This window comes from Lactuca serriola, chromosome 1 (assembly GCF_051521515.1).
Source record: "Lactuca serriola cultivar US96UC23 chromosome 1, Lser_US96UC23_V15, whole genome shotgun sequence".
NCBI lineage: Eukaryota > Viridiplantae > Streptophyta > Magnoliopsida > Asterales > Asteraceae > Lactuca > Lactuca serriola.
The window spans coordinates 227,793,075-227,820,185 of record NC_136408.1 but is presented as its reverse complement, the minus strand read 5'-3'; positions in this window follow the sequence as shown (position 1 = coordinate 227,820,185).

Here is a 27,111-nt window from a genome sequence, read left to right as displayed (position 1 = left end):
ACTCTAATTGACCCAATAAAACCCATATGGGCTTCATAAGATTTTAGTGGGCTTATCAGGCCCAATAAAGCCCTAATTGTCATAAAAGGCCAACAAATTGATAAATGGGCTAATATTTGGATTGGAACACCCTAATGAAAACCTAACTTTAAGAATTAATCGGGTCACACACACGAGAATTATTTAATAACTGGAGATACTAAATAATAATCGTTCTCAAGAAATTAATCTAAGTAATATTGGACTTAATGGATTAAGTCCTTAATGGGTTAAGTGAGAAGACTTAACCCTAATCATCATTTTATGTGAAAACCGTAATTTCACTTGGGTGTATTGTTAGACCTTTCTATTGGGCCTTGATGATTGGGTTATTAAATGTGCTATCCAAGATCAAGCAAATGGTCTAGAGTAATTTAATGGGCCTAGGGTAATGCCCATGTAAGGGGTTTCGGCCCAATTTGGAAAATTGGGCCATAGTTTGGGCCTTAATGATTATATGATTTTGGGCCTTAGAATGGGACCATGTATAGGCCTATGCCTAATTTGGAAAATTGGGCCATGTGTTGGGCTTTGATTCCTAATTGACTTTGGGCCTATAGATTGGGCCTTGGGCTTGAATAAGCCAAGCTAGGGGTAATGTAGTAATTACCCAAAGAATGTACTATTGGTTATGTGTTGGGACCCAATTATTAATTGGGTGATGTTTTGATATTCACTGATCGAAAATCTGTCATCCAGCAGCTGGGGTCGACTCTGTGAGACTTCAGCAGTGTGAGGTGAGTTACCTTCCAGTAGCGGTGGGCCTACGGTCATAATGCCGGCCCACCAGTAGGAGTTGTTGCTAGATTATTGTCTTTGTGATAATTGTCTATGTTTGCTACTACCTGTTATATTTATGTGCTAGCATGATATGATGTTATGTGATAGTGTAGTATGGGGTGAAATAGTCCCCGATTACCGGTCGATAGGGCCGAAGGGGTAGATTAGTACCCAACTATGCTAGACAGATTATGATATATGTGATATGATATTATGTGGTAATAGTAGGGGGTGAAATAGTTCCCACTTACCAGTCGACAGGACCGAAGGGGTAGGCCAACACCCAGATATGCTAAGCAGTATATGACTTATGTGTTTATGCTATGCTTTTATGTGGTAGCGTTAGGGGGTGAAATAGTCCCCGGTTACCGGTTGAAAGATACCGAAGGGGAGGCCAGCACCCATTTATGCTAGGCAGTATCCGGTCGAGAGGGCCGCAGGGGAGCCCAGCACCCAAGTATGCTAGGCAGTATCCGGTCGAGAGGACCGAAAGGGAGGCTAGCACCCAGATATGCTAGGCAGTATCCGGTCGAGAGGACCGAAGGGGTAGGTCGGGCACCCAGATATGCCTATTAGTATATGTATGTTATATGATCTTATGGTATGTGGTATGATGGGGGAACTCACTAAGCTCTTAAAGCTTGAAGACATCAAGCTACATCAAAAGGTATGTCATCTAACTAGTACTTTGTAGTATAAGAACTTCATAATATGCTAGTTAGGATTAAATCCTTGGAAAGTTCTTATTTGCATGTATAATAGAGAAAACATAGATCCAAGGTTTATAGGGTTGCATGTACACAATAGGAGTGTTAGAATGCTCAAAACCCATCAGTGGTATCAGAGCCTAGGCTTGTTTTCTTGTTATCCTTGCAAAACTGCTTAAAATCGAAGTTTTTTGCTGTATGGGCATCAGACTCGACAAGTCCATGCCTAAAAAGTGATCAAATCGATCCAACTCGCCGAGTTGGTTCATACACTCGACGAGTTGGACCCCCAGACAACATATTTTCGAGTTTTTTTGGCTGGAATTGGACTAGGAACATTACCCTAAGATGTTTGTGGACTTATAAACTTGTTTTTGATGTGGTAATGTTCATGCTAATCAAATTTTAAAGATAATTGTCAATAGATTCATGTTTGTATTAGTTTAAGTGTTATGCTAATTACATGGAAAAAGTTTGATTGAATTATCTTGTTCATATGAGTTGCTTCGATTAATAGAAAAGTTAATTGGATAGTTGTTTTCAATCCATTTTAATCTAAAAGTTGGTTCTGAAATGTGTTTGTGTAACTTGTCCTCAAGTTACATGAAAAGTCACATTTAAGTTTCATAAAACTCATAAAAGTTGGCAATGGTTACAAAAATGAAGAGTCTTGTCTCATTGAATGGTTTTATGACTCCATAACTTGTCCTCAAGTTATGGAAGTTCAAGAGTCACTTCATTAAGTACTAAAATGTGTAACCTTAATTAATTCCATAAGTTATAAAGTAAAGAAAAATTAATCCTTTTATTAGTTTAAAGTCTTCCATAACTTGTCCTCAAGTTATGGAACTTGAAGAGTTTTTTAATTAAAACTACTTTAAACACATAAGTTATGAAATTAATTAGTTTTGAGTAGTTTCAAAACTTGCCCTCAAGTTTTAGAATTTGAAAATTTTTCTCTTATGAATACTTCAATTCCAAGTTAGCCCTTAGAATTTTAAAAGTTAAAATTCAACCCTTATACTTTATAATATTATAAGTTAATAATATATATATATATATATATATATATATATATATATGTATGTATGTATAAGAGCAAGTCAGTCTTACCGTTAGTAGGCCTCATTCACGAAGTCGGTCTATAAGGGGGTATAAGGTTACTGCCTATAAAATGGCAGTTTAATGGGTGTCCACTCTCACCCACCGCTTCCTTGACCGGTGGAGGGTCGTTAGCCGAACGGGTAGGACAAGGACTATAATTCTTCCTTCATTAAAAGTATTAATGATAAATACTAAGTAACTAAACCATTTATAAATACCCAATCTTAGTTACTTAGGAAAATGTGAATAAGGTGCTAATCCATGAAATTACACTTTGCACTTTGTTTAAGTCGGTTAGTGGAGCGTGTGTGGTTAACCGGCACACTAACTCGTATTTAACAAGGTTGGCAAAGGGTAACTTAATGTTTATCATAGTATCGATGGAGTGTGTGTGGTTAACCGGCACATCGATTGAGAGGTAAACACTTAAGGGTACCAAGTAATTTGTGTGGTTACTTCACACCTTGTTTTGTGATCCTCGGCATCCTAGTCAGAAAACCTGAAGGGCACACTTGAGATTAAAATATGCCATTGAAAGTTCATTGAATCTCAAAGATCTAGGAGTTTCAAATCCAATTAAAACCTAATAAATTATTTCGTTTTTCATGGTGGAAATTGGTGAATCGTCCTTCACCTACCTTCAAATATTTTATAACTTGGATTACGGCATCCCTCTTCCAAGTTATAAAATAGTTTGTTGGGTCCTAGCCTTAATATTTCATATTGGGTGTTATATTAAGGACTTTAAATCAACTATCTTGAATATCTCCCAAAAAGATGTCTAGTTCAGACATCTATGATCTTCCCAAATATCTTGGAACTTCACTTCCTCCACTTCCTCCAATTATTCTCCCTAACCCACAAGGTCACTCAAGCCCTATTGGCAAGGCAAGGTCTAGGTGTGATCACATCTTGGAGATGAAGTCACATACTGTCAAGTCGGGAGAGTTGGGTGTCAAAGTCTTAAGAAAGTTAGTGGTTCAATCACTTTCTAAGTCACATAGTGAGTTCCTTTGAGACTCCTATGAAATAGACTATGACAAGACCCTTAATGATCCTATCTATTTGCTTGGTGCTGCTAAATCAGAAATGATTTAGTGTACTAGTAAAGCAAATTTGATTAGGAGATCAACTTCCCAAAACATTATGGACAGGGACAATAGTGACACTGGAAATCCAGAAAAAGCATTCTCTTCCCAATGGAAAGGGATCGACCATAGTCAACTCGGTTGACCAAATGGTAAATAGAAAGGCTAAGTCTGAGATAGTCCCATGTAATATTACCTAAGGGTCCATATGTTTCTATTGCCAAAGGAAGGGGCTTTGGTTACGAAGCTGCCAAACTTACCTAAGGATGGTAAAGTCAATAAGTTTGACTTTATTTCAGGTAAAGTCCATTGTCTAACTTTATTAAGTTCCTACTTGGAGATTCTTATTACATGATGTGGCTGGGTCACATGTTGATGTTTTAAGAATCAAAGAAAAGTAAAGAAACTTAAAGGAAGTATATGTTGATTCTGATCGCGAAGATGGATTTCAATCGCTTGGTTCGGTGATCAGAATTTTGAGCAGGTGCTTAAGAGTTATGATAGATTGCTTAAGAATAGATGACGACAAGTTTTCATATACATTTGCATTGTAAGGATTAGTTTTTCCGCAAAGTTTTAAAATAAAAGAATAGTTTTTAATTTTATTTACTTTAAAATATCCTTACAATGGCATTTGGGAAAAAAAATATGTTGCTTATATGATTCCATTGATAGCAATATTCGAAATATGAATTTGATTCTTTCATCTGTGGTAGTGTCTAAATTTACCAAATAAGGAAAGATTCTCATCACCCAAGTTTCAGTTGGATAGAAACTTGGAATCATGCAAGTTGTATAGTATGATGAATGAGAACTTCCGAGCATTGGAAAATTAAGACTAACTACTTGTTCACATCGATGTGTGAGTCAAGAGAAGGACTAAGGGATCAAGTACACTTTCTTTTGCACTTGTCAAAGTCCACCACAAAAGATGGATAAGACTATTCGTCATGATTTACTAAGGTTTAGTAAATATGATTATACTTACAACATTAAGTATAATTCTGAAGCATTGGAAAATTTTCAATGTATGACAGAACGAATAAGAAGAATCAAATCAGGCAGAAGGACAAAAGTTTCTCAAATCTGAAAAGATGGGAGAGTACTTTAGTATCATGTTTTAAGATCATCTTAATGATTTTGAGACCTTATCACAATTCATCCTCTAAGTACATTCTGATAGTTAAGAAGAGGAGTTATGAATTGTTGAAGTGGTCAAATCAAGAAGATGAGTCATACTTCGTTTCAAAACAAGTCTGAGAGTCATACTCCAAGACTGTAAGTTGAGTGACATGTCTTAAAGAAGGTTTAAAACACTTTTCAAATGTAAGAGTAAAAGTTTTCTACTCTTGTACATTTGAAATTGGTAAGTTGTGATGTTTTGGATAAAACAAAGACCAACTAAGGCTAATTGTGTTAAGTGTCTGTCTTGATTAGAATCCACACTATCTCTTGAACATTTGGCAAGAAAGTCTTATAGGTCAAGGAGACAGTGGGAGTCTAAAAGATCCTGAAAGGGTTTCCAGAAGTAATCAAGAATAAAACCTGTAGTTCATCGCTAGCACACAACTAGAAGTTTATAACCTATCGTGCTGACATTTATGTGCCTATTCCAGTTAAGTTGGCTATACATTTGAGTTCTACCTGTTCTCAATTGTTTGGATAGCTACTTGGAAGCAATGACAGGCCCTTGAGCTGTCAGGTGGCAAGAAGTTAAGATAGCACAAGTTCAATCCATATGAGTTAGGATTTGTCACTAACCTAGTCTTGTGATTATGGTTTTCACAAATTCACATGGATAGGAACACTTACACCATAAAATCTAAGTGTCATAAGGTTTCTCTTCAATTCATGAAAATGATGGTAAGGAAACTCTTTCACTAAGTAGATTTTGAGTAGATAGCAATTGTGGAAATGACAAAAAGTTTAAACAATTGATACTATGATTACGGCATCCGTTTTCATAGTTTTGTAATTGTTTAGATACACTTGTGAGCTATCTAAGAGAGGTGTATGATTTTGATAAAGTATTATCAAGGCAATCTAGTATCAGAAATCTGAACTTTGGTAAGAAAGTCAATAAAGTATTGACTTCTAAAAGTCCAGTTGGTTTCTGGGTACATGTCAAAGCTAGTGGGAGCATAAGTGTTATGCTATTAATCATCATGTTAGTGGGAGCATGATAATTATGATAAAGGTTGCAAGTTAGCAATGTTAATTATAGAAAACAAAAAATCTCAATTGGGAAAAAGTTGTTTTGCTATAATTAAGGGAGAGGAAATTATACTTTATCTCAAATCTAAAAGCTTAGACTGAGGTCTTAATCGTATTTAGTCAAGAATATATGTGAATTTCATGTTGGAATGGCTCAACATAAGGAAATTCTATATATGGGCTCATTATTTGCGTTCCAAAATTCGATTATGATTACGGCATTCCTTTTCAGAATCTGAATTATGAGAACTTGGCAAATAGAAATGGAAATATTATAGCAAAAGACTGGTTTAGTCTTTATGTAAGACATCATGAATCGTGTCCCATATGCTTCGGATATAGGATCGATTACATGTGCTATATTCATCCTTTCTAAAATTTTCCAAATGCCTGGGGCATTAAGAAGGGAAAACGTCTAGAATTGGATATGACTAAAATGATTAAGCAATTGTTGAGGACAATCTAAGGTTTACCAAAGATTAGTTGCTCAAGGACAGTTGGAAGTATACTGTTAATATTGGAAGGACCATATTGACATAGTATGAAAAGAGGCAACTCTTGTTCAGAAGTGATAGTCAAAATGGAATATGGAAATGCTTCAAAGTTAGAAAGTATTCAATCTGTATGATTAGGAAAATTAATGCATGAAGGATGTTTCCAAGGAGTTGATCTCCTTTGGAATACTCTGTAATGATTGTTGCCAAGTCTTTGTGAATTTGTGCATAATCATTACAAGAGGATCAATGCACATAAGTTTAGAATCTAACAGATTTCAGTAAATGGCATGAATTTGGAATTCTTGCATTTGCAGTAAGGAATTGGGACTGTGAAATGAGAGTCATTGGAGTTATGTTCAATCGATCGAGTTCACAAAGTAAGGATCATAGACAAACATAGAGTGCATACTTGGTGTATGGCAAAGCTATTGTTTAAGAAAAACATAGTGTACATGCTTGGAGCATGGGACAACTAGTGTTTTTAATTCAAGTATAAAGTTGATAAAACCGAAACAATGAATAATGAGTAATCAGTATGGTGATAAATAAAAGTGTTTATTTATATTCATAGGGTTTGATACCATATTTGATTCATTTATTCTTGTGTTTCACTTTGCATGTTTTGACTTCCATAATAACTAGGTTATTCTTCCGGAATGACTAAGTTATTCAAACCATCCACAGTCGGTCATATGTTGGAAGTAGATATGAATCAAGACTGTCATGGGTTGGATTGTAGAGGTCCAAGTTGGTGGACAAAGGGCTACAACACTCATGATTGCTCATAAGTTCTGAGTATTGGATTCAACCCGCGCTCATTGGAATCACTTCATGGATTTTATCACGAGTGATCATGAGATGATAATATCTTATATTCTTCAAACATAGAGATATGAGTTGTTACTATGAGTTGATAGTACATTCATTGCACGAAAATGCATTGGTAACTCGATGTTATAAAACGTGCCTTTGTGTATGATTCAACAAGTAGTAGAACAAGCCATATGAGTCGAAGTTTATCCATTCCTTTTAGCTTCGGGATAAAAGCGATATCTGTGGTCCCCTCGATGATTTAATGATGACACATGTGAGTGCTTGGCCAAAGCAGGAATGATTTGATTTGTTCAATCAGTCAGTCCTCATGAATCGGAAATCGGGAAACAACAAATGGAAAGAGTGAATGATTGTAATCCATGTCTTAGTCCATATGATATCTAGAATGGAGGAATATATGATCCCTTATCTAATGGACAAGTTCGTTGACAAAGATCAGAGTTCGACAGCGGCTTTAAGAGCTACGATTGCCAGTTAGGTTTTGAAGTCATACTCAATAATAGTTTCAGACTTATCCAAGTGGGAGACTGTTGGATTAATGTCTAAGTCCATAACTATATTTGGTAGGTACATGACCCGACCCGGCATGGTCCATTTGGGTTGCACTTCACCGGCACAATTTATATGGATAGTCTTTTGAGAATAGTATATTTATGATTTATATTAATATATTATAAGTTCTAATATATTAATATATAATCATATTATTTAATTAGTATTGATCAAGAATTAATTTATAATTAATTAAGTGATCAAAATGAACTAATTAAATATGGACTCTTATATATATGGAATGGGTCAAGTTCATTTAGGTTGGGGTAAGCTTTCATGGATAGTCCATGGAGTGTTTAACCCATGGATCATATGAAATGAAAGGTCATGGGTTTAACCCTAGTTTCCATACTATATAAAGATGTCCTTGGTTGGTGAAATTGGCACTAGTGTGGGTACATTAAGAAGGGCTAGCCGATTTCACTAGAGAGAACCAAGTATCCATATTCTCTATAGTCTTCCAAGGTGTTTTAGTGATTTGTGATTCCACTTGAGGCTTCCACACTATTGGGGCTAAGCTCTTAAAGCTTGAAGACATCAAGCTACATCAAAAGGTATTTCATCTAACTAGTACTTTGTAGTATAAGAGCTTCATAATATGCTATTTAGGATTAAAGCCTTGGAAAGTTCTTATTTGCATGTATAATAGAGAAAACATAGATCCAAGGTTTATAGGGTTGCATGTACACCATAGGAGTGTTAGAATGCTCAAAACCCATCAAAATTAATAGATGATATGTCACATAACACACACATAAAAAAGCAAGAAATAGCTTCATCAACTTTCTTTTCAGTAGAACCCCGGGTGCTTGACAATGTGCTTGTGAAAGAAGACAACAGCCAACAAGGTGAAGAAGTGTGCACCATTCATTGTTTACACCCTGAATACCACTAGATGTTTTCTCCTTGAGTATATTTTGGTTCACCATAGTAAGAAGATGCTTCAAAAACAAAAAAACAAATATATAAACGTTTAATATGTTTCTTGATATTATAAAAAACTTTCTGTAATGATGCAAAGAAACAAACCTCAACAACATCAAACTACCCATGTTTTAGCAAGATCAAAGCAATTTGTAATGCGAAAACTAAAAACACAGACTAAAAATATGAAAACTAAAAACACAGACTAAAAATATGATTAGGTGAAGACTGAATAGCTTATAAAATATGGTTACGAATTTGTAATAAGGAGAGTTGAGAACTGAAATCTTCTATGGCAGGTGATTCAGATGGTGTGGTTGAGAAGAAATGTATTATATACCACTCAGTAATAATTTCTTGGATCATTGGAAATAATTCAAGTTGCACCCTGGAAACATCATCAGGTGACATATTTATCTGGATATGTAAATTTAAGGCATAAGCTTCTAGCTTTGTTTCGACTTTTTCTTGTATGTATGTATGTATGTATGTATATATGTATGTATGTATGTATGTATATATGTATGTATGTATGTATGTATGTATGTATGTATGTATGTATGTATGTATGTATGTATGTATGCATGAAGAGATAAGAACATATTGCACAGAGAACTTCCTTAATGCTTTGTGGTCATCAATTTCCTTTTTCAAGATGTATCAACACCAAACTCTAAGACATGAACAGCTGTTATTGAAGAAGTGTATCAACACCAACCTTCAAGAAACGTGTAACAATGTATTCAAGGGACATAAATTGTTCAATGAAGAAAGATTCATAAAATAAAGCTGGGGTGCCTTTTCCTAGCTGTTGGATAAGGTTATTTGTGCGTGCCAAAACTTCATAAAGTAATTCCTGTTCAAGATCATTTGATAACTTGATCCTAGAGCTTGTAGATTCACCAAGTTCATTAAAAGATCCTTTATAGCAAAGGAAATGTTGCGAATGTTATATAGAATTAAACATTGTGTTCAATTTATGTTCCTAATCATGTTTTTCATTAAAAATAATTTGATTTGAATTTTATTTGGACAAAATAAACAGTGATATTTAGCAGTTCTTAAAGAAACAGTTTTTTTTTTTATATTTAGAATTAATCCCCTACTACTGTTGTTCTCCGTTTTGATAAGTTGACATGGGGATGGGGGGAGGTCCACCTATGGAACCGCCAAAAACAAAGCTAGACAATACCATTTTCTTGCTCCCCTGATTTCCAGAATTATTGGATGAGGCTGAAGCAGCAACAAAGTTGCTTTTGAACTGAGCCATCACTCCCATCCTACGTGACTTAATAGTTGAGCCATTAAGAGGAGTTGCTTTGGGTTCTGAGTTGTCTCCTATCCCTAAACCAAAATCCACACCACACACACCTAGATTCCTACCGACATCTGATGAAGCAATATAGATATACTGATGAAGCAACACATTTCTTAATGGCGCCTGAAACCTAGCAACAGTACACAGTGACGAAGTAGGGCAGGAGAGGTAGAAGAACGATTGTAAAACCAAAAGGATCAAGATTAAAGACCTAAAAAATCTAAAATTGAGTTCCAAAATAGATATAATTTCAAAAGGCAGAAGAGAAGGGATGGGCTAAGGGTCGTAGGAGTTGAGATGCACTTCGAAAAAAAAAATACCTTAAATCTATAATTGTCTTACCCAGGTGTAAAAATTCGTAGGGGTGACTCAGCGGACCGGTGTTAGTAAAAGGGGATGGAAGAGCGCTAAGTAGCTTTGGGGGAGACGCCGAAGGAAAACCCACCGTGAATCTTGTAGTTTTTTGGGGGAAACTGAGAACTGTAAGCTGAAAAGTAGTAGAAAAGTTATATATATGCGAAGAGGAAGGAGATGAGAAACGTGAGGCTACAGAAATCGAAGGGGAGATATGAGAGCACAAAATAGATAGAAAAAGGGAGAGGAACTAATCAATGATGAAAGAGCCTTAGAAGGATTAGAAGCAAATCTAAGGGGTTGAACCCAACCATCGTTGCATCTTCATTCCCCATAACCACCGTCAGGCGTCTTCCTTCTTTGGAGCCACCGTCGCCGCCTCTTCCTTACCTTAAGACAACACCTCAAACCATTCTCAAGCTATTTGATTCTCAAACCTTAAGACAACATCTCAAACCTTTCTCTAGCTGTTTGATTCTTAGTCGCCATTTTGTGATCTTCAGGAACGAACGTCAGTTTTTAAGAAAAAATTATAGAATGATTATATGAGTGGAGGTGTATAGTAGAGATGTATCGTGATTAGGGTTTGTAGAGAGAGAAGGGAAGAAGAGAAATATTGAAGCGGGGTAACGAAACGCACGTTTTGAGTAAAAAACATAAGGCGACATTCATACTGGACGCACATTTTAGATAAAGGGCCCTCCGGTTTTTTATTTTTTTACATTTGACACTAATTTAAGGGCACACAATAATGCATGACCTAAATCCTTAAATTTTTTGAAGAGATGACACTTTTTTAACGTCACTCTTTTGCGTAACATAAATCAATGAGCGTCATGGTTTGCGCGTCGTGAAAGGGTCTTTTTCTTGTAGTGGACCATGCTACTCTCGGGTCTAGTACATACCAATTATAGTTATGGGCTTAGACACTAAATCCAACAAGAAGTTCCATGAGGAACTGGGCACGAGGCTGTATTTTAGTACATCATATCATTCGCAGACCGACGGCCAGAGTTAGCGGACCATTTAGACTCTCGAGGATATGTTGCGTGCTTGTGTTATTGATTTTGGTGGGAGTTGGGACTCGTACATACCTTTTTTTAGAGTTCTCCTATAACAAGAGTTTCCACTCCAGTATTGGCACCCCGCCTTTTGAGCTTCTGTATAGATAGAGAGGTCGTACCCCAGTCTGTTGGGGCGAGGTTGGCCACCGGGTCATGGGTCGGACTGATGTGGTTCTACAGACTACGGAGATGATTCAACAGATCAGGCAGCGGTTGCAGACTACTTAGAGTCAAAAAAAGAGTTATGCCGATATGCACTAATCTAAATTGGATTTTCAGGTCGGTGACATGGTATTGATGAAGGTCTCACCTTGGAAATGTGTGATTCGCTTCAGGAAGAGGAGGAAGTTGGGCCCCCAATTTATTAGACCATTGCGGGTTATTGCTAGGGTTGCCAAGGTTGCTTATAGATTGGATCTTCCGGGGGAGCTCAGTCAAATCCATAGCACTTTCCACGTATCACAGTTGCGGAAGAGAGTTTTGGACGAGGATGCAGTGAGATCATTGGATGATGTTCAGTTTGATGAGTGTCTGAACTATAACGAGAGGCTGGTAGCAATTCTAGAAAGGACGGTAAAGGTTCTGTGTAGCAAGGAGGTACCTTTGGTGAAGGTACATTTATAGCATCAGAGTAGATCCGAGTGGACTTGTGAGCCGGAGACTGAGATGCGGGAGCATTATCCGGATTTGTTTGTTGCAGCAGACATCGATGATGAAGTCTAGTTTGAGTGGGGGAGAGTTGTAACATCATGTGTTTCCAAGTATTTTCAAATCCTTCCTTCTATAAATTAATATCATTTTAGTTTTTCAATTTGGTTGAATTTAGCCTTAAGAGACCCGGGGGGGGGGGGATTAGTAATCTTGGTAGGAGGGGGCAGTACGCTAGACGTACATATGAGTACACTAGGTGTAACGCCGGCCGATTCGGGCTAGTCAATTTAGTGACGATAAGCATCAAAATTGACTTTCTGATAGAGGATTATTTAGAATAAATAATCTTAACTAATTTTTAGTATTTGTCACAAGGTTTTCATACATATAAAGAATGCTAAAATCCGAGTTATAACGAAGAAGTTATGACCTGTCGAAGTTTTGCGACAAAACCGACACGACACCAGGAATCATAAAAGTGAGTTTATTATAGATTACTTTTTAGCCTTATGATTCTAAATGAAAGTTGTAGAGTATGTCTCCACCTTCGCATGGATGTAAAGAACGTCAAAAATGGATCTTGTGTTCAAAAGTTATGGCCTTCCGAAGAGGTAGCTGTCTGAGAGCATGACACGTGTCAGAAACCCTAATTTGACTGAACTCACGATGTGAGCATAGAAATTCATGATGTGAGGAGTCAAGACACCACATTTCGAAGCTAGAAGACGCATGGCAAGTCTACGGGATGATAAGTCAAAAGCTTACAATGTGAGCAATGGATTTCTCACGACGTGAGGAGTCAAACGGATACTATGCAAGCCTAGAACGCAGGTGGAGAAGCAACGAGGTGATCAGGTATGGATCACGATGTGAGCAATGAATTCTCACGATGTGAGAGGCCAAAAATCAGTCTATAAATAGCCATTTCGAGCCTAAGCTTCCTTACACCTAAATTTCTTTTCTCTCTTTTGTTTGCTGAAGCCGTTTCTGCTTCCCGAGCCTCGCGATCACGAACAGCTGATTGTTTCTAGTTAGATTCTATCAAATCACGCTACAAATGAGTACATATTACTTTCATCTTACACATAATTATGAAGTATTTTATATAAAATTAGGTGTTATGTGTGCATATTATCTGAATACTTGTTGTCTATGTTGCATGATCAAATTTATATACGTTTTAAATGATTTAAACTGTATATGTATTTTATATCTACAAATATGTCAGGGTAAAACATGGGTAGAAAAAATAGTTGGTGTGTGATGAAAAATGAGTTGGAGGATGAGATGAAAGGTGATATAGATCATGAGATGAGGGTGAGAGGTGAAAAGTGAGAAAAGCCTTTACTCAAACGTTGGCCTCATCGTCTACCAGAGTGTGGATGACAACCACGGACTATTCTAGACAGTCAAGTTTAACACTAGCAGGCTCGCAACCAGTAGGTGTTGTGAATGAAGTGTTCACCCGGTGTACTCTAAAAACCCATTGACGTGTATTTCAGGTGGATTACCGAAAATAATATTGTCTATAAGTGAGCTATGGACTTAGTACCTATTGTATAAACCCTGGCGACTATGAGACTTAATGTCTAAACCCTGGCGACTATGCGACTTAGTGTTTGTTGTATAAACCTTGGCTACTGTGAGACTTAGTGCCTAACCTTGGCGACTATGCGACTTAGTGCCTGTTGAGTAAACCCTGGCAACGATGGATTTCATGTCGATTCCTTAGGATGTTCCTTAGGAATGAATGAACGAGGAATAGCTAATTCTTAGGGTAGATCCTTAAGAGTAAAGAAGATAATGGGGATGGGTAATTGGGTTGATTGTTTGATGTTTAAACATATTAATTATATTATTATGGGTTGAAAACCCTATGTACTCACCAGGTTTCCCAACCTGACCCACTCAGTTTATTTGTATCATAGGTGTCGATACGAAGCTACTTTACACTGAGAGATTTAAAAGATGTAGATCACTAGTGTAAATAAATGTAAGGTCTATTTATGCTTATTTTTCAATATTGATGATGACATCCCAAATGTTTTAAATGAATAAAATTTCTTCAGAAATGCTTTGATAAAGTATTTATCATATATTTTTCTCGGAACCAATTCCACAACATTTTTATTAAAAGGATACTCTGATTTTTATAAAGCATAAACAAAATCGGTTTTTTCTGGCCGTGAAAATGGGGATGTCACACTAGGCATACTAGGGTGCGCCATAGTACGTTGGGCATACGCATATGTACGTAAGGCGTATGTATGTCTGGGTGCAACCCTAACTTTTAGGGTTTGTAGAGTATTTAAACCCAGTTATGAACCCTTTTCTCCCATCCTTTCAGCTTCTAAGTCCTGAGATCGTTTTAGGCAAACCCTAGCTTCTCTTGTGTGTATGTGTGTGAGCTAATAGTGTGTTTCCTATGTGGTTGAAGAAGAATAAGTTGCATCAAGGTGTTTGGAGAATGAAGCAAGCTTGTAGATCTGGAATCATCTTGTCATTTAGAAGCACCAGAATGTAAAAGGCTTCTGCCTTTGTGCTTGTATTGTGTTGATCTAGTTTTGATAGCATGTTATGTTTTGGACGTTTTAAGTTGTCCTTTCAGACCCTACAAATGGTTCTAAGTGATAAAAATGAAGTCCCAATGGCTAGAAGTGTCCCATGAAATTGGTAGAAATGGTCTTAATGGGCTAAAATCTTGTATTATGAACTTTTGGGCGTCTAAAGTTGGAAAGTTTATAACTCAAAGGTGCATTTGGACCATAGATCTGAAGTTAGGGCTTAGGTGTTTAAGCCATTAAGCACTTATTGGAGCTTTGGACTCTGCGAGGGTACGCCCCACCAAGAGAAGAGTACGCCCCCGCATAGGCAGTCAACACTCCCGTTTCCAGTCAACAGAAGGCTTCAGTACACCGCACATAACTTTAGAGTACACCCAACGTACGTCTTCTAATGGGCCTTTACGAGTTGGGTTGTGATTTTGGGCCATATTTGGGCCAACACGTCTTGGGCCCTTGTTGGACTTTCTGAGTTGAGTATTGGGCCTGTTGAGGGAATTAGACCTTAGGATGAGGTCTATTAGTGAGTTGGACCCAATTTGGAAAATTAGGCCAATTATGAGCCTTGTATATTTGGACCTTTTTGGATCAAGATTGGATTGGGCTTTGGCCTAGTTAAGGAAGAGTTAATGGAAAATTATGAGTTAAGATATTTGTGGTGATAATCCAATTATTAATTAGAGGTTTATTTATTATGATAGTTCGAGGTTTTTGTGAGCTAGTAGTCGGAGGTTCTGTTTGATACGTTAGTGTTAGGTGAGTTTTCCTCACTATACTTATGGGTCGAAGATACCAATGTCGACCTTTGTTGGATGGTTATCCTAGTAGATAGGATGTTGCTATGTTGCTATGATCTGTGATATCTATATCCTGATAGATAGGATGATGCCATGCTTAGTGGTCTGTAATATCTGCCTGTTTGTCTATAGTTTGGTTATGTGTTTAATTTATATATATATATATATATATATATATATATATATATATATATATATATGTGTGTGTGTGTGTGTGTGTGTGTGTGTGGGTGTGTGTGTGTGTGGTTGGGTTGAGGCAGTCCTGTTTTTTATTGTAGGCCAACAGACCCAAGCCGATCCAGATAAACTGAAGGCCTACGAGGCGGTCCAGTCAGGCCAAAGGCACGACAAGCAGTCCGGATAGGCTGTAGGCCCTGCGAGGCGGTCTAGACAACAGGTGCGATCCAGATAGGCTAAAGGCCCTGTGAGGTGGTCCAATCAGGCTGAAGGCTCGTTATGCATGTTGTTATTGGTTATGTTTATGTAGTGGTATTTTAGGGAAGACTCACTAAACTTTGGGCTTACAGTTTTGGTTATGTTTCAGGTACTTCAGATGACCGCAAAAAGGCGAAGGCTTGATCGTGCACCTCCTCATGTTTTGTGTTATGATTTCTGGGAAAACTCTTATGTGAAACTTATTTTGAAAATAAATTGCAATGAAGGACGGTTTTGTGTTTATTTTATAAGTTTAAAATTTTCTAAAATTTTATGAGTGTTACAACATTTGAGGCACTAACCTTTCAAGAGTTAATGATCTACAAGGAGTTTTATTTTGGTATGCAATTTGCATGTTCAACTAGTGAAAAACTTAGATCCAAAGAAATTTGGGGTGCATGAACACATAGGTTGTAGTTATGCTCACAACCCATCACAAGGTACTTCCTAGGCTCTCTTAGGTTCCCACTTCTCATTCCAACATGTTCTAACACTGTTTGTAATCCACTGGGAACCCGACCTCACCCTGGTCTCAGTCGCAAAGGAAACTTCTACCAATTTCAACTTGATATCTTACGAATACAATCACATGCAATAAAAATTAAATAATCTTGTGACTGAAAGATCCTACACTATAATGGCTAGACTCAAACAAGAGCTGCATAATAGAGCCAAATCAAGAATGCAAAAACTATTTAATATTTGTGGCGTGCAACCTGATGTATTATTTTAATAGTTAATTAACATCAATATAGACCTCACATAACTCAAGGCAAACAATATTCAAGCAGAAAATCCAAATGGCAATAAGGCCTCATAAAGATTAGTTAATCCTCACATGCAATTCGTAAGATCCTTAGCCTACTCATTATTACGCATCTCAATGGTTCACATATCAAACATAAAAGGTATCTCTCCTTAGAAGGCATTCTAGCATGTAACCCTGAGAAGATCCTTATTCTAACTTCTAGCATGCATATCATATTATAACACATATAACATATCAATATTTACGACTATTTTGGGAATCACTTACTTTAGCTCGGCTTATTGTATGCATCACATCCCCTTTTCTTTATAACAAACTTTTTAGAAATTCTTTTTCCTTTTTAAAAGATTTTATAAACCTTAATTTGAGTTCAGACACAATGGGAAGTGTGCCTGAATCCCTCAAACCAAGGCTCTAATAACAACTTGTAACGTCCCATAAATACTAAGTAAAAATTTCATTTTTACAAACAACCAAAACCATTCATTCATTTGTTCAAGGTAATTAGAGTATAAAGTATTCTTGAACATCAGAGTAAATCATAAAGATAATGTGGAATAAAACTCCTCAGGATGCAGTGCGATCATGCCAGGTAAATCCCTTTGGAACCTGAAGTACCTAAAAGATTTAAAACATGAAACTGTAAGCACAAAGCTTAGTGTGTTCCCCAAAATACCACATATCATAAATTACATTGGGCCGACCCCACCTACACAACTAACAGGCTCTACCCTCACAATGGACCCCACCTATATATCGGGCCTCGCCCAATATACATGCAAGAGTCACAAAAATTCTAGCACCCTACATAGTATAGTGAGAAAAATCACTTCACAAATGCACTAGAAAGCTACAAGCTCACACAATCGAAAAATAGGTGCTATGCACCTCCTACTGAAACATACAAGCTAAAACCTTAGTCTTTCTTCTAAAACTAGAAATGTACTAAAAGTCAAACAAGGTAAAAAAAGTTAATGGTCCAAGTCAACTCTAGTTGACCTCCGTGTCGTGGCAAACCCCTAGCCACGACGTGGCCATCTAACTCAGTTCCGATCAAAATCCACTACCATGCCGCTGCAGGCATGCCACCACACTATGGCAGAGTCTATGAAAAATAGTTGTGCCATTCTCCTTCGCCACGTCATGACTCCCATCTTGCCATGTCATTGCAATTGCACTTAGACATCTTAATGGATAGAGTCCTTAATCCAAAAATCACATTGTTTATACTTTCCAGTAAGCTTCTTGGTACCCTAATGGTCCATAAAAATTCAAACTTTATAAACAAGCATGTCCTTCACCCAACTAGGTCAAAATGATGAGAAAATAACCTAAAACTCATGCATGGCTCTCAAAACTCATTCAACTTCTATATCTACAAGATATAGTAACCACGAGACCAAGGAGAGCTATAAAGTTGCAAACTTTATCTCATCTAACCAATCCAACTCGAATATGAGCTAAAGCATGCAGTAAAACCTAGATCTATAAAGAGAAAACCAAAAATGTGGAAGCTTGAAGTCTTACAAATGGTCTGTAGAGTGATCGTAAAGATGGAGAGTAGTTGCTTGCTTGATCCTTGCACTAAGACCTTCTTTTTCTCTTTTTCAAAGTGAACCAAAAACACCAAAATTAGCTCAAGGCTTGCAAAGAGGCTAAGTCTTGATCAAGAAAACTTATGGAGCTGACTGAGGCTAAGGGTGGATGAATGCCTTGCCATCACATCCTTTGAATAGGGCCTTAAGCCTGAAAATAAGGTTTTCACATCTGCCGCCACCACATTCTAACAAGCATCATGCCACATCATGGTGTTCTAAATGAAACACATGCTTCATGCAAAAATACCATGTCGTGGTGATCTCTTCACCACGTCATGGCCAACTACAAATTTCAAAGTTAAAAGTGCAAATTATACCTAAAATTGTGTATTACACATGCAAAGGAATTAAGTTATTTTTGGGACATTTATGAGCTAGGGTTTGAGTTGGATTTGATTGTGTTATAGATCTGGATAAATTTGGAAACTTTATTCATTAATTCCATTGTGAGATCCAGATATGAAAGTATAAGCCTTGGTCTGATGGGATTAAGTGCTTAATAAGAATATGCTTCTTCTTTGAAAAGTGCGACATGACCAAGGAGAGGTCCCGATGCTAGTCTTGGAAATATATTGTGATTGTTTTGTAACCATATGATCGGGATGAAGACGAGTTGTTAGGTCCAACGTGTTGACCGTTGACTTTTTTGCCAATATGACTTTTGGTCAAACTTCAAGGGATTGAGCAGTAAACTAAGGTTTGACCTCTTTTTCATTTAGGTGGTTTGTGTAGCTGACTCTTCGAGGACGGAACCATGTTTGTGATTCTTTAGCTTTTTAAGATTCATGTGAGTTTACTCACGATATTTTGTATAACAATAGATATCCTTTGTATGATAAGATGTAGGTTTTGTTAGTGTATGGTTATATAACTAGACCATATTAGTCTTATGTGTGTATGTTGAATGTTTAAGTATATGATTCTTTTGTGCATCATGTTTGAGGGTTGATAATGGAACAACGCTAGGTTGCGAGTCAAGATACCCAAAGTCGGTGACGAGACGATGTTAGGTTGTGAGTAAACTATTGTGTCAGGTTTAGAGGCTTGATGACAGAATGACTCTATGTTGCGAGTCTAGATATCCAGATTCGTTGACATAACAACTCTAGACTGCGATTCTTTTGTCATGTCATGTTTGAGGGATTGATAACTGATGCAAACTCGGAATCTGATCATCAGGTCTTGGTGTTGGATCTAGATCATGGATCTTAGGTGAGCGCCATTAGCTTCTTCCTGATGAGATTCCTAGTTGCAACATGTAAACAAATCATTAGAACCTCCCCATGGATTGTTCCCTAGGAGTAGGCTCTAAAGATCAAGTTAGATCGGTATGCGTGAGGAGATGGTATCTCCTGGTCTGAGAGAACCATCTAGGTGTGATGAGAGAGTGTATAGGCATGGTGGTGATCTCCTAATGTGGGATAAGGCAAAAGGAAAGTTTTGTCTCCATGAAGGACAACATGTTATATTTATAAGGGACGTTTAGGTCAAGATGAATTAGGTTAGGCATTAAACCATCACAAGTTAGGCCCAGCTAGTTGGAGGCAGTGCCAACCATTTGGGCGGTCACACAGAGGTGACACGTAGTCATGATGTTGCGATCCATAAATAATAGCCAACACAACAGGTAGGCATCCAAGTTTTCATGCTATTGGATCATTTCGGTGGACCCAATACCAACAATAACCACACGACGTTAATATATGAGTCTAGATACCAAAATTCATTGACAAAATGTTGATAGGCTATGATTCAACTGTTGTGTCATATTTGAGGGTTTTATGAAGGAATGGTGCTTGGTTGTTAGTCTTGATACCTAGAGTCTTTAACAAAACAATGCTATGGTCTGAGTCAACTTTTGATGGGAGAACAACGATATGTTGTGAGCCATTTGTTTGTATGCATTGTATATGTATTCTTGTGTGTGGTATCTTGAAAAAATCAATAAGCTTTATGTTACAGTTGTTGATTAAATTATTTCAGGTACTTTTCTTGATAGAGGGAAGGACTTATCTTTACTATACCACATGTGCATATCTGTTGGTATATGTGTTCAAACATGAAGTGACCCTCTTAAGTTAGCCTACAAAAGCCCACAAGCATCCGCAGTCAAGCTCCCATCAGCAACCTCATCCGGAGTCATCTATCGAACTGCAGTCTTCTTACTTACTTAGTTTAACTTTATCTATCTTTTCTGTAATACTCTCTATTGTCCAGTATGCCTTGCATGGCTACTCTTAGAGAGTGGATAAAATGTAATTCTTGAGACTCTATATATAGAGCTCATTCTTTCTCAGTTTATAAGAATCTTTCACTTCTATCTATCTGAACTATCTTCAAGCATATCAATTACATTACACATCTCGTATCTTTCTTACTCTAAATCCTCTCGAACATAACTGATAAATATTTCTCTTCGGAGCAAGTCATTCATGACTTTATCACTAAGCTTGATCTCACTCACTAACTTGATTTGAATGCATTCCATGTTATGAATCAACTTATGTGTTTACTTGATATATCACCTGTTGTCATTTATGCTTCCTTACATTTCTGCAACTAACTATCTAACTATCTGACTCATTAATATTATTGTTGAGCTTTTAGATCCTTTGAGGTTAACTACTTCCGCAACTATACTTGTTCTAACGTTTGTTCAAGTGTGTCTCAAGTTTTTCTCTCAACAATTAGTATCAGAGCCAAGTGGTTGCTTTTTGAAAAACAAAACTCTGATTTTCAAAGGGCCTTCTATACCACCGAAGCTCATTTCTTAAAACCAAAAAAAAACAAGGATAAATGGCACAAGCACTTTCTCTGAATGTTTCCAACAGTTTTGGTGGTTCAAATCGAGCTCCAATATTGGTGGCAAATGAATACCATCACTGGTCTCAAAGAATGGAAAGATATTTAAGGAGACTTGGTAGAGATGTATGGCGATTTGTTGAAGAAGGACCACATGTCCCTGTTCTTACACCTATTCAAACTGATGGCGCCATAGCCAGACTAGGAGGAGGACAACCAGTCATGAACCGTCCCACCAAAGATGATCTTGATAAAATGGAAAATGATGTTGTCACTTTTTATGAAATCTCGTTTGGAGTTGCTCCTTACAACTTCGACATTATCATAAACTATAAATCAGCAGAAGAGATCTGGGATGTTCTTAAGAACTTGTATGAAGGCTCAGAATAAGCTCAAGATAAGAAGCTTACAACTGCACTCAATGAATTCAATAACTTCAAAGCTCATATTGGCGAAAGTATAGAAGACTCTTTCATAAGGTTCAATCTGATAGTCACTAAGTTATCAAATGCTGGCACCATCCACAGTAACCATGAAATAAACCTTCAATTTCTCAATGGTTTGGGAAGACATTGGACTACTGCTAAGATGATATTTCAAGGAGATAAAAAGATTCATTCCCTGTCTCTCTATAAGCTCTATGGGGAATTACAAGCACAAGAATCCACCGTACTCAAAGACTGTGTTGACTTCGGAGGACCACTTGCTCTTGTAGCACAAGCTCCTCATAATCAATCTTACTCTCCCTCGTATGACACTACACTGCAGTCGTATGAAGCTGACTCAAAGTATGATGATGAAGAAGAATTTTAGAAGGCTATTGCTCTTGTTAGTAAACAATTCAACCGACTACCACCTCACTCTTTTTGCAAGAATCAACAATTCAACAAACCTCCTTTCAATCGTAACTTCAACCCACAAAACAGTCACTCTCATTATCCTAAAAGCTATCACCCACAACCACAATCTCAAAACACTCAACCAAATGTGGCACCACAGTCCATTCAAACCTCTGACTCTGGTACTCCTTCAGAAGATAAAAGTGATGTTGTAATATGTCACACGTCCAACAAAGAGAATCATTTTGCAAAGGATTGTAAAGCTAATGTCGTGAAAGACAGAGCATTCTACCTTAGAATGGCTCAAGAATTGGATGAAAAGTAAAAGGCTAGGGCCTATGTGGCTCATGTTAAAAGAGACCATCAAGTTTGGTCATCCGGGGATGAAGAAGAAACCATCAGCAATATCAAAGGAAAAGGCAGGATCTGCATGCTAGCAACTGCTGATGATGATGTGTCTACAAAGCTAGAAAGGAACTACTACTACATGGCAAAGGATGGAACTCTAAGCATCGTCGAACAGGTAAAAATTATGATCCAAACTCTAAACTATAACATGCATGACTGTGAACCTTTCATAGACAATCTTAATGACACTTGTGTTGCCGTCCTTACATACTACAACAAAGCCTTAGATGAGAAGAACATAGCATCCCAAGAGATGTTTCAGGTGAGAGGACGACTGGACAACAAAAGACTCAAAATGGCCATGTTAGAAAGAGATTTAGAGTTAGAAAAAGATGCAAGAATGTTGAGTGAAACACAACTACAGATAGCTTTGAACCAAAGATGTTTAGCTCAAAGTGATATTGTACGCTTAAATCTATTAATAGAAAAATTGTTCAATGAAAGTGAAGCCGTTGAGAATTTGGTTAACAATGGAACTGTGGACAATACGTACAATTGGGGTTGGTCCAATGGATATCCTACCGTAGAGGATTCCTCACCCCAGTTTAACAAAGATCGACTTTATGTCCCTCCGGACCGAGAATTTCATTTTCCAGTCAATGACAAGACTTTTCCCGAAGATATCAGAACCCACTTCGGTAGACTTCATAACGTAAGTAATAATTGTGTAATTGAGGAAATTGTGCCTGAGGCTTTGGATCACACATGTGATCAAATTCCTATCTGTGGCACAATAAACTCAAATTCTCAAAACTCATATGTTGTTGATGAAGAAATTGTCATAGAAAGTCCCGAAGTCTTACAGGACTTTCCACCTTTGTCCTCAGACGAAAGTGTCCCTCACTGCGGTCATGATCCTCAGAAAAATCCCACTCAGACTTACGCTACGGTAGCTAAGTCTTCCTTACCAAAGTCCAGAATAAAAAGCTCCGTGACTCTTCAACCAATTCATCATGATCTACCTATAGAAAACTTTGAAGTAGGTCAATGCTCTCAAAATCCTGAATTTTCAAGTTCTGATGAGTCAAACCCTCGTTGTCAAAACTTTTCAAAGGTTTCCAGGAAACCGCAGTTGAACACTAATGACTGCGGTTCTCCAAAAACGTTAGCAAAAAAGGCTTTCAAAGGGGATATTCAATCTCGAGGCACAAATCGACAAACCTTTTCTAAAAATAAAAGACATACCATATTTCCAAAATCTAAGAGTCCAAAAAAGTTTGTTTTTGATCATTATGTTTCAAAAAACTCTCCCATCAAGAAAACATGCAAAAAGGAATGTGCAGTTTCAACATCCATTCCTAACTCATATGACAAAACCCAAAAGAAAGAAAACTCTTTTCAAAGAAATGGTTTTCAAATCTATTCCTTAGATGATCCAAAATGGAAGGGTATCTTACCCACTCCAACACTTTCAAAATCACATCAAAATTTCAACAAGAGGAAGGGTATTTTACCAAATCTCAAGAAAAAGTCCAATGTATCTACACGTGCTAAATCTTATTCGAGACAAACTTTTTCTAATTCCAACAGCACACATGTCAGATCTTACCAACGTCGGACCAGTCACAAATCAACCACATCATTCCGACCGCTGACCAAACAAAGTGCCAAAACAAAAGACAAAATTTCAGCTTGTCAATGTCAATGTGGTTGTCAGAAAAGATTATCTCATGTCAAAAATGATCCTTTTCAGAAACCTCGTAACTTTTCAAAAAGGCACAACACTCCAAAAACTCACAAACACCCAGGACTAGGATTAAAAGTTGACATGAAACCAGTCCCTGCAACCTCATTTCATGCATCAATCAGAAACTCATCTGTTGTCCCAGGCTCCAAACTAGTTTGGATGCCTAAACTAACCATGTAATTTTCAGGCCTTGTGCAAGGAGGAACAAGAAGAAGAATGGTTAATCGACGTCTGCTCCTTGCACATGACGGGAAGGTTAGAATACCTTCGAGATTTCAGACCAATTTGCAATGGTGGTAATGTTACATTTAGGAACGATGCGAATGGGATAATCCGAGGCTATGGTGTTCTTACTACGGGAAATTCTCTATTCAAAAGGTTGCTTATGTAGAATGCCTTAAACACAAACTAATCAGTGTTGGTCAACTATGTAAAGCAGACCATCGTGTTGAATTTGATGACCAATTTTGTTATGTAATGACAAGCGATAGGAGCAATTATCTGATCAAGTCCAGATTCGAAGGCACTATGTACCCTCTGGATGTAACTCTGATCATAGGCAAACCGCAATTATGCTTTATATCCAAAGTTGTATCTGAAGTTAGCTGGGTATGGCACTGCAAGCTCGCTCATCTTAACTTTAGATACATCAACTATTTGGTTACCGGAGAGCTAGTCAGAGGTCTTCCAATCCTCAAGTTTAGCAATGATACTCTCTGTCCTGTATCTGAGTGTGGAAAACAATTCAAGGCAAGTCACCCCACGGTGATTGACTCCTCAATCTCTGAACCTTTGGAACTCTTACACATTGATCTCTGTGGTCCATCTACCGTAGTCAGTCTTCATCACAAAAAATACATACTTGTTATAGTGGATGCCTTGGGCCTTGGTCCAACTCACCCAGATATTGGGCCGGCTCTGATGATATGAAGGAGATTACTGAGCTAAACAAAAATCTGAAAATCACTTTATATTTGCAAGAGAATAGGAGCTCAAGAAAAAAAAAGAGCACATAACATTGAGCTTTTACTTCAAAATACAAATTACTATACTAGAAAAAACTTTTGTAAGCATTGGCGGTGAAAAACAAATTAAAAATATAATATGTAATTTTTATATTACTTAGTTTATTAGTATGACAAACTTGATATTATTTTCGGTAATATAGAATTGAACTACTGTAAGTTCGAAAGTTCTTAAGAGCTTGCCGCGTCAACAACATCGGTGTCAGCAAGAAAAAGTATAAAGTGGCCTCCAAATCAGACATAGTAAGACACGTGGCCTCTACATGAATATCATAGCAGAATTAAGAATTATGTCAGCCCAGTTTCCGTTTTTCTGGCCCAATTTTTAGACCCGTTTGTTAGACTGGGAAAACGACTCCCTTTTGTCAGTGTGTTTCCTTCTTTTCAAAGCTTACACATTTTGTTTCTCTCGCAAACCAATCGATTTCAACTTTGGATGGTATTTTGGATTGTTTTTAAAATAACTTAAAAAGTTTAAAAGTTATTTGGGAATTAAAAAAGAACTTTTTAAAATAATTTTTTGACAAGAAGGAAAAAAAAAAGAGTTTTTCAAAAGTCATGAAATTAAATCTTTTTATGACTTTTGGTATTTTAAAAGGTAAAAGACATTAAAAAGTAAAAAAATATCATCCAATTATTTTTTAAAAACAACTTTTAACTTTTACTTTTTAAAAAAACTCTTAAGAAAAGAATTTAAAAAAAAGATCTTTTAAGTTTAAAAAGTAATCTCAAACACCCTGATTCATCTTATTCTAAAAAATCCAGATTCTCAAATGTAGAAAAATGGGTCGATTGATGATAATAAAGAGTAAGTTTTTGATTTTTTATTGGTTATCATATGGATTAAGAAAGTATTTTTACGTTTTTGTTTATTTTGACGCAGCAATTAACGGTAGTTTAATTTCTATTTATGTTAGGGTGAGCAAAAACGGAACCAACGAAAGATAAACTGATCAAACCACAATAAACCATATCCGAGAAACCGAAACCGATGATGCAAATTTTATTTTCACAAAGACCGAATTTTTTAGTGAGGTGTTGTTTTATCTAGAAATTGATCCACCAAAACCTAACCGCACCACAAGTATATAAACAATAAAATAAATCACTAATTTATATTATATACAATTATATGTATTATTTAAAAAAACAAAAAAATTCTACTATAAAAACAATAAAACAAATCATTAATTTTTAATATATATAATTACACATAGGTGGATTGTTTATGATTACATAATATATATTATTTAGAGAAGTGAATTTATATTTGTTCTTTTTGTTGCTATTAGAAACATGTTTGGTAGGAATTTACCTTATTTATTTTTACTTTATCATAATAATAATTAAATTTTATGAGTTTCTTACTTTGTGTTTATAGAGTATGTAGGATACAACTTGCATGCTTGCATGTGCAAATTGAATGAGTTTGGGATTATGGGTTGCAAATGAAATAACAAAATGGGATTATGGGTTGCAAATGAAATAATAAGTGGGATTATGTGTTGGAAATGAAATGATAAGTAATCAACATTAAAAACATAAAAGTGTGGTTTCTAAACAATGTCATACAATTATAAATCTTTATATGAATATCATGGTTAAAAAACACACACCGGTGAATATGTAAAACGGAACTATATACCTGACTCCGTTTAAAACCGACACCAAACCAATACAAACCGAAACCGCATTTGAAAACCGCACAACCGAGTCATTGAAAAACCGCACCCAACAGTTTCTAAAATGAAAAAACCGCACATTGTGGTTTGCGGTTTGGTTTGACCCTAAAACCGCACCATGCTCACCCCTAATTTATGTATTCAACATTGGAAATTACATAGCAGGAAACGATCAATCCCTATGTGTATATGATTATTTATAACCCTTTTATTTAACCATACTAATTAATGACCTCATTCTTATTTTGACTAAAAACTGCAGTTTTTACAACTTCGTTAGTCAATTAGATAACTTCTCTTTTTCTTTTGCATTGAAATGAAAAAAGACTTGTAGGCCCATCTCTGTATGCCTTTCCATGAATCTGCAATATTTGTTTGATTG